Source organism: Diospyros lotus, chromosome 14 (genome assembly GCF_014633365.1).
Source record: "Diospyros lotus cultivar Yz01 chromosome 14, ASM1463336v1, whole genome shotgun sequence".
Lineage (NCBI taxonomy): Eukaryota > Viridiplantae > Streptophyta > Magnoliopsida > Ericales > Ebenaceae > Diospyros > Diospyros lotus.
In genome coordinates this window covers 6396828-6410301 of record NC_068351.1, presented here as the reverse complement: position 1 = coordinate 6410301, position 13474 = coordinate 6396828, and positions in this window count along the sequence as shown.

Here is a 13474-nt window from a genome sequence, read left to right as displayed (position 1 = left end):
TATGGAGGTTTCTGGCTGTCATCGATTAGTGCCCACCTCGTGTTCGGCAAAATGTCTCGTCGGGTTGCAGGTTTTTTTTTTCCTACCATGCTGGTCAAAATAGGGAAGGGATTAATAATATTCCATAGGATAAAAGGTGAAATGGATAAATATATAATAGATTATGCGTGCTTAGGAATTATATAAATTTGTTTTATCCACCACGCACAATCCACTGTCCTCTAATTTGGGCAGATGATAAATTTAATACTGAAATTTAAAAACATAATTATTTATTAAATTTTAAATTATTATTACTTACTCGTTAAATTTTACTCAACATCAATAATTTATTACCCGTTATATTATCATTTGATCTTACAAACAAAAAATGTCCATATAACTAATGAAATCTAAAGTGACTAACGAAAAATACTTATGTGACTAAAAAATTTAACATACATTTATTAAATTTTAAAAATATAACTATCTATTCATTGAATTTTAGAATAAATTTAACATACATTCACTAAATTTTAAAAATATAACTATTTACCCACTAAATTTTAAAAACAAATTATGTGAAAAAAATAAAACTAAGAAACAAATAAAAAGAACTGCTCAAATGATTCAATTCTGAAAAGCAAACCAAAAGCATAAACTCAGTCAAAAAATCATCATAAAAAGACCTGCTCAGGTGTCTCAATTTTAGAAGCAATGCAGATACAAAAACTCAATCAAGACAATAGATAAAAACAAGTTGTTCGTGCCCATTAATTCTTGAAATAAACCAAGAGCAAAAATTCAAACTAATCAATCAACAAATGAAAAAACTATAAAAAAAATTTACCTCCATTAAGAACAATGAAATCCACAAAGTTGTATTCAATAATGAGACCAATAGTCAAAAATTGATTGCAATAATCATATTTCTTTTGGTAAAAACTCAAACTAATCAATCAACATCCTTTAACCAATCAATAAATGAAAAAACTATAGATTTTTTTTTACCTCCAATAAAAACAATAAAATCCATAAAGATGTATTCAATAATGAGATCAAGAGTCAAAAATTGGTTATAAAAATCATATTTCTTTTAGCAGAGGTAAAAAAGAAATTGTAGTTTTTTCATTTGTTGATTGGTTAAAAGATGTTGGTTGATTAATTTGAGTTTTTGTTGCTAATTTGTTTTAAAAATTAATACATCTAAGCCGCCTATTTTTATTTGTTGTCTTGATTGAATTTTTGGATATGCATTACTTTCAGAATTGAGACACATGAGCAGGCCTTTTTATGGTAATTTTTTAGTTGAGTTTATATTTTTGGTTTGTTTACAAAATTGAACTATCTGAGCAGGTATTTTTATCTATTTCTTGGTTTTGTTTTTCCACGTAGATTGTTTCTAAAGTTCAGTGAGTAATTAGTTATATTCTTAAATTTTAGTGAGTAAGTAGTTATATTTTTAAAATTTAGTGCATAAATAGCTATATTTTTAAAATTCAGTAAGTGTATATTAAATTTATCTCAGTAGTTATATTTTTAAAGTTTAATGAATACGTGTTAAATTCTTTAGTCACGTGGACATTTTTCGTTAGTCACATTGACATTTTTCAATTGTAAAATTAAACGGTGATGTAACGGATGGTGAATGGTTGATGAGTAAATAGTAATAATCTAAATTTTAGTACATAAATATTTATATTTTTAAATTTTAGTGAGTTAATGTTAAATTTACCCCTTAACAAACACTATTCATGTGATTGTTTAACAAAAGTCTAGGATTTTTGAAAGATATTTTAAAAAGTGTGGACATTTGCCCAATTTATTCTGTCCGTAAGTCAAAAGATGAATTTTAGATAAATAAATAATCTCGTAAATAATTTATAAAACGTTCATATCTGGCACTTGAGGAGGTCAATGTCAATCTTTAGTGTTGGACACTATTGCTAAAGGACTCCCCTGAGAGGCAATTGAGAGACAATTGGGCGATAGCGATAGACATGAGAATTAAAATAATTATTGAATAATATCTTTTATGAGATTATATATTTTTTAAAAAAAAATTAAATAGTATCTCACAAGATCAAATGAAAATAGATAATTTTATAAGATTGGACTCTTCGAGCATAAAAATCTAACGTCGTGACAATATAGTGTGTTATTTAAAAAAAATATTATAATCTCCTTTCTTATAGCCAACCATTCAAGTGGTTTGGATAGGTTGCTAATTTAGGCACTTAAGCGCCCATTTCAAACACAACTAATAGTGTCCGAATAATCAAGTTTTTTAAATTATTGTGTTTATGCACCACCAAATTTTTTAAGGGGAAGTTACAAATTACAATTTGATTTGAGACATTTAGCCAATTAACTTCCAACATAATTAGGAAAAAAAAATCCACTTACAATTGTGAAAGAAAAGGCATAACCATTTGATAATGAAGTAGTCCAGTAATTAGTGCCCTTCAAAAGGGACACTTTTGTGCTGCTCTGAGTAGGGAATGGACACAAAAGAATAGGCAATGTGTGGCCATAAATGCAGGTAAAAGGAGCATTATGAGGGATGGCTTTGTCCAGGGAAAGATACTGCAGGATGGCTTTTGCTTCATCTTTATATCATCATTTGGAAGCAACTATTTGTTGGGAAGGAATGAGAATCCATGTCTATTTTCTTTCACTTTGCACTTATGGCATAAAAGGCAATGCTCAAATATGGGTCAGTGGGAACACCATTAACTTTGATGCAACCAACATGTCCCTCACTTGAAAAAGATGCCCTTTTAAATAATGCAATCATCAAATATTCTGCCCCATGTATGTTTCAAGTGTTTTATTTTCTTTCTGATTGAATTTTTTAACACCCAAAAGTGGATACATTGCATTTACTTATCTTTTTATGGTACCTTAATTACTTATTGGATCAATGTGACTCTTTTTTCTTTCTCTATTGTGTTACTTTTTTTTTTTCTTTTCTAAGAACTCAAATTTAATGAGTAAAAAAAAAAAACTCATCAACACATACAATAACCTATAAATTAGGCATACCAAAGAGTTAAGGCTACTCCTTAAATTTCAACCTCAACTAAATTAGTGTAAATAGATGGATGGTGACATTTATTTATTTTTTAGTTAACGCATCGTTACGAACGTTTTCACTGTTCCACACCATAATTTCACTAGGAAAAGTAAATCAGGGAATCCAATAGGCAAGATTCGACTCTTAACATAACCACAAATATGAGGACAGCAAGCATTTTTCATTTTTCAAGATCGTTATTTCCTTGCTGAACTATCTCTTGGACAGGACTCGAACACGGAACCTGATAGCCTAAAGAACAACACCTCAATATATTCTTCATTTATATAGTATAAAGATGACATTTATTCTAGTTTATAAATAGTCATCACTACTGCTTTTTATATGCATGTCCACTTGAGTGTCGAGTGTCGTGAGTGCTATTAACGTTAACATTGTGAAAGTGCACATGTTTATTAGAAGGTTACATATTAGATTTAATTTTCATCTGAAACCACATATTGTTAAAGTTGTCTTATAATTGTGGGATTATAAAGCCTAGGCATTAAAACTAAATTATGTTAAACTTTTGTGTTTATTTTTTTTTTTTCAGTTTCTGTTATTTAGACACAATTGGATCATAGGCGATATGGAATTATACCAACCAATATAAGTAAGTATAAAAAAATTTATATATAAATTCACTTGAAAAAAGACTGGAATTATAATTACAGAAAGCACCTAGCTAGGCAACCCTTGAGAGGGACAATATTACTCTTTTCACATGAAGGACAGCTAGCTATTTGTGGATGTGGCAGGTAAGAATCCACCACCTCCAAAAAGATGAATTTCACTCTCCTGGCCACTCTGTTTCACATTATAAGTGGAAACTTACAAAGAAGAGACATTGCATGCTACTTGAGTTGATGCATGATGAGTAAAGTGGAGTGCTATTTTTGTTCACCCTGACTGACTTTATTTTAGAATAAAAATGTTATTTTGGGTCTTTTTCTTTACCAAATCCATTTCTCTCTCTCTCTTCTTTCTCTTGTCGTCGACTCGCTGACCTCCGCCTTGTCTTTGCTCGTCGCTACTTGTCGCCTTGCCCCGTTATTTCTCTCTTCTCTCTCTATTTTCTTCTGTTGCTATCGACCCGCTGCCTCGTCAACCCGTACTCTGCCTCACCGCCTCGTTTCTCTCTCATTTCTCTCTTTCCTCCCACCTTGCTGACCCGTCACTTTACATCGCCGCCTCGCTTTGCTGTTGCCCAGTAGATCGGCGAGGCAGCGGTGAAGAAAGAGAGAGAGGAGAGAGAAACGAGATGATAGATAGAGAAAAAGACCAAAATAACATTTTTATTCTAGGATAAAGTCACCCAAGATAACAAAAATTGCACTCAGTAAAGTGCCCCGGATTAGTTGACATTGCTACTTTCTCCAAGGCCCCACAACATTGGTACCCATATAAGTTACATGTCCTTTGATGAGTTACTTCATCGTCATTTGAAATTGTTACAAACTGACCAAGTCCCAGTGATGCTAGCTAGCCACCAGCTCTTGAGGCTTCCTCTCCTCTCGTTCATTCTTGGACTAGGCAATAAGCCCTGCATCGGGGAAGTTAGATTTTTCAAAGAGCCGTCAATAATAAATATACTGTGACTTGGATAGACAATTGAGCAGTTAACTTTTTAAATTTTATATTTATGATTGTTAAACTTGAAATCATAAACGTAAAATCTCGAGATTTAGTCAGATTTTCACAATAATTATAACGCCTACTCATAATTTATCTTAATTTTTAGTAATACATCGACACACTTATCGCAATCTCGATGTGGTTGAATAGTTACTCAATACTTAGTAATTATCTTTTAATATTTGTCTTGTTATATAATGTGTGATTTTATTAATCAACTTTTACGTGACATTGTATTTATATATGAAAAATTTATTGTGATAAGCAAATCCAACGTGATCTTTTATCCACCTATTTGTGAAGGTGGTGGCATACAATTCTGTGATGCATCAAAAGGGTAGGGACCACTAGCTAAGCTTCGCTTTCAGATGCGGACTACTACTCTACTTGTAGCAATTTGGGCTCTCTCGTTCACAAAAACCCGTGATATTAAAGAATGCATCTGCAGCACGGCTCCAATAGACTTTGAGATGGTGAAGTGATTGCTTGATTGTGTGGCTGCTGAAATTGACTTGATCTTGAGTTTGGCATTGCAGATGACTAGACGAGTTGTTTTTAGGCAGGGGGGAAGGATAAGAATTAATAAACTGACCATCTGTTTGTTAATTATGATCACAGTGTCTTCTATAGGCTTTCTTTTTGTTTTCTTGCCATCAAGTGAAGACAAGACCTTAAGATCAAAGAGTTTACTAATTAACCCATCAAAATGGTACCAATAACGTCAGTAGATAAAGTTGTCAAATAGTTGAGAGAGAAAGAGAGAGAGAGAGAGAGACGGGGGGCGCGGTGGGGGATGTGGAATGCTAGGAGTTGGTTTTGTTACAATTTCTGAAATCATTTTTTGTAAAATTAGGTACACTTGAACGTCATATAAACTATATGTTTAATGAGGTGCAGATTTATGATATTAGTAAGAAGACTCTTGTTGCGGAAGAAAACTTACCAAAATAGAGGGTTAGAACAAAATATATGTAAAATCAAAACAGATATCGAAACAACCAAGATCACAGAAGAGTAAACAAACAGAAGAGTAAACAAAGAGAACTCCCTATAAAATATCTTATCAAGGCTCAGATCTGGATCTGTTCAGTATGTACCACCCAGGTAATTTAAAAAAATAGGGACACCAAGCCTTACAGAAACATACAAGAACCAAGCCACAAAACCCCCCAAATCGGAGCCCCAAACCCTTTCGGCCAAAACCTCAAATCTCTTACCTAGAATCACACGAGTTACGTTCACAGCAAGATCCACCAAGGAACCAGAATAATCACAAAGATATAGGACCAAAAGCAGTAACTGAAAGCTTACCTCTAAGGATCTACTGAACCAAATAAATAAAGGCTACTCACCGATTGACCAAGGGCTTCCAAAGGAAAGGAAGACCACTGCCATGGAAAGGGAGATCTGGCAGAAAAGGGAAGAACCGACTCACGAAGATCGACCATCAAAGGAAAAATATCAGGGAGCAAAGAGAGAAAGAAAGAGAGAATTCAGCCGTCAAATAAGGGCAATAAGGAAGCATAAAGGGCCTTATATATGACGGTGCTAGGGCAAGGCAGAAAGGCTAAGTGGGCTTGGGCTTGGGCTTCCTTAAGCCTTGAGCAAATGGGCTCGACCCATTTCTCCTCCAAAGACTTAATTAAGGGCTTATGGCCCGACTTCTTTAATGGGCTGCCAATGGGTGGTACGAAATATGGACAGTACTTCAATCCTGGGCCGAAACCTATGAAGATAAACCCGAAAAAAAATTCGTCATAACCTTGGGTCTCATTGGGAAACAAAAAAAAAAACAACAAATCTCCACCTAATTCCCAATAAGGCCAGTAAACACAAACAGAAAAACAGCAAACATATGCAACAGAATGCAAATGATGCAACAAATGCATAAGCAATTATCAAATAACCTTACCAATGTTAAGTAGATCTAGGCAGCTTTTAAATTTAGCCATAGGCAAAATTTTAGTCCCCATATCAATAGGATTATATTCAGAAAAGTCCTTTTTCCAGTCTAATAATGTTTTGAGATACAATATCACGAATAAAATGCAATCTCACGTCTATATGTTTAGTGCGTTCGTGAAAAACAGATTTTTATATAAGTGAATTGCAAATTGACTATTAGAGAAAACAATCACATTTTCATTAAGAATACATAGTTCATTTAGCAATCCCTTAAACCACAGGGCTTCCTTAATGGCTTTTGTAACAGCAATGTATTCAGACTCGGTGGTAGAGAGGGCAACAATATGTTGCAGCTGAGACTTTCAACTAATGCATGATTTACATAAAGTAAATACATAGGATGATGTGGACTTTCTATTATCTTTATCACCAGCATAGTCTGAATCACTAAACCCTTTTAATCTCACATTATTGGACTTATGCTTATATATTAATCTATATTGTAGGTGCCTCTTAAATACTTCAATAACCATTTCACTGCTTCCCAATGATAAGGATCTGGGTTTGTCATAAATCTACTAAGAGTACTAACTGTATAGGCTAGGTCTGGCCTAATACATACCATAAGGTACATGACTGAACCTATTGCATTTGAGTAAGGAATTCTATTAATATATTCCTCTTCTTCCTCATTAGTAGGAGATTTATCTTTAGATAATATGAAATGGTTTCCTAAAGGTAATGAAACTGATTTACTATCATGTATGCTAAATCTTTTTAGAATTTTTAACACATATGTTGTTTGATGCAAAAATAACATAGAATTTGACCTATCTCTTACAATTTCCATACCTAGGATCCTCTTGGCCATACCTAAGTCTTTCATGTCAAATTCTCCACCTAATATAGATTTTATGCTATTTATCTTTTTAACATCAGGACCAATAAGAAGCATATCATGAACATAAAGTAAAAGAAACACAGTCATTTTTATTTTTATGCTGAAAATACAAGCAATGATCAAACTCACTTTTTTTTAAAACCAATTGATTTAACAAAGGAGTCAAAACGTTTATATCACTGTCTTGTGGACTGTTTTAAACCATATAAGAATTTTTTTAAGAAACACACAAAATCTGATTTTTTTTTTTGTCTTCAAAACCTTTGGGTTGATACACAAAGATTTTTTCTTCTAAATCACCATGCAAGAAAGCAGTTTTTACATCTAGTTGTTCAAGTTCCCAATCAAAATATGCAACTAATGCAAGCATGACATGAATGGTAGTGTACTTAACAACCAGTGAAAAAATCTCATTATAATCTACTCCTTCCTTTTGTGTGAATCCCTTGACTACTAATTTAGCCTTAAACCTTATTGGTTCTATATCAGTTGTATCCTCTTTAACCTTATAAATCCACTTGCAACCTATAATGGACTTATCCTTAGGTCTAGGGACTAATTCTCAAGTTTGGTTCTTGTTAAGGGAACTCATCTCCTCTTTCATTCATTCTATCCATTCTTTTGAATACTTACTTCTTATGGCTTCCTCATATGTGTTAGGCTCATTTTCAGCTAGGTCTTGATAGTTAGCATAGGCTAATTCGAAATCTAATGCTAACCTTTGAGGTAACCTATGAGACCTTTTTTCCCTATTCCTAGCTAGTTGATAATCAGAAACTGATGGCTGGTCATTAAGGAAATCTTTTACTGTTTCTCTCTCCTCATCTATTTCAGGATGATTTTGACTCTCTATTTCACTAAAGGTTGAAAGAGTGTTCTCCACCTCATCTGAGTTTATAGAAGCTTGGGTGCTTGAGTTTTTCAACTCTTCTTAAGGACTCTCGTCCTCACTAATTTTGTCACCATTAGGCTTAGTACAAGGCATTTCAGATTCATTAAATGTGACATATTTACTAACAATAATCCTTATTCCCTTTTGGTTTCTATCCCATAGCTATACCCTTTTACTTCCTCGGGATATCCTAAGAAAACACATTTCCTAGCTCTAGGCTCTAATTTTCCCTTATTTTGATAAGTGAAGGCAGCATAACCAAAGGTTCTAAGAATTGAATAATTGGCACATTTTTCATGCCATTTTTCATAAGGAGTATCACCATTTAAAGCAGTTGAAGGAGTTAGATTAACTAGGTAACATGCAGTCATAATTACTTCTCCCCATAATGACTTAGATATATTTGAACTAATCATCATACACCTAACCTTGTCTAAAAGGGTCATATTCATCATCTTAGCTACTCTATTCTGTTGAGGAGTGTAGGGGACTGTTCTATGCCTAGTAACTCCATATTCTTTGCACAAGATTATCAAAATCAGAATTGCAAAATTCTAAACCATTGTCAATCCTAAGGTATTTTATCTTCTTGTCAGTTTGATTCTCTATTTGAGTTTTCTAGTTTTTAAAACTTTTAAAAGTTTCAGACTTAACTTTTAAGAGAATAACCCAAACTCTCCTAGAGTAATCATCAATTATAGAAAAAAAAAATACATATTACCACCAGATGTGGGATTTGATGCTGGCCCCCAAAGATCTGAATGAATGTATTCTAAGGCTCTAGAGGCTCTATGAACATTAGAGGAGAAAGACAACCTATGATGTTTTCCAAGAACACAATGATCATAGAAAGGGATATCAGACACAAAGTCTTTACCAAAAAGCACCTTTATCACTTAGCAACTTAAGCCCTTTGACACTCACATGTGCTAACCTATTGTGCCACTTGATAGTGGTATCAGGATTGACTGATGCAATATGGGATCCTAGATTATTAATTATCTCAGCATTTAATACATAAATCCCATTTTTCCTTACCCCTTTACAGACTACCATTGCTCCTTTAAACATTTTTAACACTCCATTTTCAATTTTTTCAGTAAGACCACTCTTCTCTAATTCTCCCACTGAAATTAAATTCCTAGCCAATTCTGGTATATACCTAACATCTTTTAATTTTAAGACATAACCAGTGTTTAACTTAATAGAGATGTCTCCTACCTCAATGATTTTATATGCTAGGTTACTGCACACTATGGCATGCCCACCTTCAGATTCATGCAGATTTTCAAACTAATATTTTTGTGATGTAACATGAAAAGATGCACCTGAATCTAAGATCCATTCATGCATGTTTGACCTAGCTGCAACATTTATTTCAGTGGAATTAGAATCTAAAAGCATATATACTTCACTAGGATCATATGAGGTTACTACATTAGCTTCTTCTTGATCCTTACCTTTTTCTTTATTTTTATTTTTCTCTGCATAGCAATCTCTAATAAAGTGCCCAGTTTTACCACACCCATAACACTTTTTACCCTTCCCCCAATTTTTGGATTTGGACCTACTTCTACCCTTTTTCTTACCTCCCTCTTGATTTTTAGATTGGACCTACCTCTCATCATATGGATCTCACCATGTCTTTTCTCATGTTTAAGTTCCATTTCTTTACTTCTTAAGGAATTTATAACAATTTCTGGTGTTAAGGTATCCCTACCATACTTAATAGCATTTTTAACCTCTTTATAGATATCAAGAATAGTATTTAATAAAATCACAGCCTTATATTCTTCAGATACTATTTCACCACAATTAGTGATATCTTGAACTAATTTGTTAAAGACATCTAAGTTGTCATCTAGATCCTTAGAGGGGTCAATATTAAAACTGAAAAAATTCTCTAACAAATAGAGTTTAATTGGTGTGGACTTTTTCACATATAATTTTTTCAGTTTTTCCCATAACTCTTTAGTTGTGTCAAGTTTTCATACTTTTCTTAACACTGAATCAGAGAGATGTAAGATTATTGAAGTGTATGCCAATTCATCAGCTTCTAGTTTTTGTTCTTCTTTAGTACCTTCAAGGTATTTACCATCTATGGCCTTAGATACTTTCTATTGTACTAAAATTCCTTTCATTTTTTGTTGCCAAATAGAAAAGTCCCCATTCTTATTGAAAACTCCCAATTCGAAGTGTGTGATCATATTCACTAAGTATATGAATTTCACACAAAATATGCAGCCTAATTAAATTGATGCAAACACACAATTTTAAAGATTTAATTCAGGCAACAGATTTACAAAGGAATAATAAACAGAACCAGAATAGACTAAACAGGGATAGAGAAAACTAATTTACAAAATAAACAGTATTCTAAAACCTGTTTTGCACACCGCCAAATAACTAATCACACACAGCAGATTATTAGGATGCACTCAACAAAGTATATATCGGCAAAAAAAAAAAAAAAAAACAAACAAAAAATTTAAAGAACAGTAACTGCAGGACAAACAACTCAAACAAGCTGATACAAAATTTATCGAGCTAGATCTCAAGAGTGAGATCTAGAATGAAATCGGGTCTGGTCTCGCGGACCTGCCGGCCTCCACGAGCCAAGTCTGCCAACTACACACGTCGTCACCGCCTGGAGAGTAGACTAGCACGCGCCGGTCAAGGCGAAGCTACTCGGACGAATGATCACGGATCTGGGGTTGGTTTACCCCGACACACTCACTGCACAAAGCAATAGGAGTTAAACGATTCAGGTTCCAACGTAAACCCTAGAACCACTTACTGTGTAAATCGATCGAGAAAACCAGAGGGGTTTTTCGATTAGGTTTTGATTTTGCACAACCCAGGAGCCACACGAGGCTCTGATACCATTTGTTGCGGAAGAAAACTTACCAAAACAAAGGGTTAGAACAAAATATATGTAAAACCAAAACAGATATCAAAACAACCAAGATCACAGAAGAGTAAACAAAGAGAACTCCCTGTAAAATATCTTGTCAAGGCTCAGATCTGGATCTGTCCAGTGTGTACCACCCAGGTAACTCCAAAAAATAGGGACACCAAGTCTCACAGAAACACACAAGAACCGAGCCACAAAAAAACCCCAAATCGGAGCCCCAAACCCTCTCGGCCAGAACCTCAAATCTCTTACCTAGAAGCACATGAGTTATGTTCACAGCAAGATCCACCAAGGAACCAGAATAATCACAAAGATATGGGACTAAGAGCAGTAATTGAAAGCTTACCTCTAAGGGATCTGTCGAACCAAATAAATAAAGGCTACTTACCGATCGACCAAGGGCTTTCAAAGGAAAGGAAGACCACTGCCATGGAAAGGGAGATCTGGCAGAAAAGGGAAGAATCGACTCACGAAGATCGGCCATCAAAGGAAAAATATCGAGAGAGCAAAGAGAGAAAGAGAGAAAGAATTCGGCCGTTAAATAAGGGCAACAAGGAAGCATAAGGGGCCTTATATATGACGGTGCTAGGGCAAGGCAGAAAGGCTAAGTGGCTTGGGCTTGGGTTTTCTTAAGCCTTGAGCAAATGGGCTTGGTCCATTTCTCCTCCAAAGACTTAATTAAGAGCTTATGGCCCGACTTCTTTAATGGGCTGCCAATGAGTGGTACAAAATATGGACGATACTTCAATTCTGACTGAAGCCTATGAAAATAAACCAAAAAAAAATTCATCATAGCCTTAGGCCTTATTGGGAAACGAAAAAAAAAAACAACTCTTAGTAAAAAAAAATAAGAAAGCATAGATTATGTAGATGTAGAATATGAATCTTGGGATGATTGTCTTTGCACGGTATCGATTATGTCAGGGGAGATAAATCGCATGTTAGAGTTTTAGCCCTTGTATAGGGCGAGAATCGAACTCACAATCTACCGAAGTGACACCGACTTATTACTTATTCGATCGCTCAACCTATACCTTGAAAAAGATAATCAAGTGAGGAAACAAAATATTCATAAGCTGTAATAATATAAAACTAACACAAAATAAATGTACACAATCGTTTTTAGTCATTTTTAAAAAAAAAATATTTTCAGCTACTCAAACAAATTAATTACACTCTATAGTCACTCAAATAAATTAATTACACTCTATAATCACGTTTTTTTTTTAAGAATTGTATTTGACTGAAAATGTAACAGAATCAAAATTAGATAGCTTAAAACTTAAAAAAAAAAAATGAGAGACTTACAAAATTAATTGATAAGGTCAAAACTGGTAAAGTGGTTATAGAGTATAATTAATTTATTTGAGCGGTTAAAATTTTTTTTTTTTTTCAAAAAAGTGGCTAAAAATGATTATTTTTTGAGACATGGTTAACTTTTACAATTTCCACTAATTAAAAACCCAGGATTCTTAGGTTGCAGGTGACCATCAGTAATGATATGAACACTAACCTTATTTAAGTACAAAATAGAGGTGGCCAGAAGTACAAGGCCCTTGACCTTACACAGCTTAACTGAAATCTAAAATATAAATTACAATAATATGTGTTTAAGTTTTAATTTTATTATGTAAAAATAATTTAATCTCAACTTAACTGAGATTATATTTTTCGAGTGTTATGAACATATTGTCTATTTAATGTTAAATTTTTGTATATGAAACTGAATACAATTCAAAAATGGATATACATGTGAGTTGGCCTGGGTTGAAGCCTAGGACAATTCATTATTAAATTTAATTTTTTAATATAAGAAAATAATTTTTAATGATAATCCAACTCAAAAAAAATTATAACTCACCCCCAAAATTTATGATGTGTAGCTCTTTATAAAAAATAAAAAAAATCAGCCTCTCCCTATATAGATTTATAGATCCACGCTTACTATAATTATTTAAGATTAAGTTCTATCATATGATAGGTACATCTAGTGTGACCCTATCACTATTATATTCAAGATTAAGTTCTATCATAGTAGGTACATTCAATGTGACCCTATTCACTATTATATAATGACAAATTTAATATTCTATTCTTAGTGATACCTATGATATATAAGCATATTTTTTTAATGAATAGAAGGGGTTGTTCTTTAAAAAAATATAAAAAAAC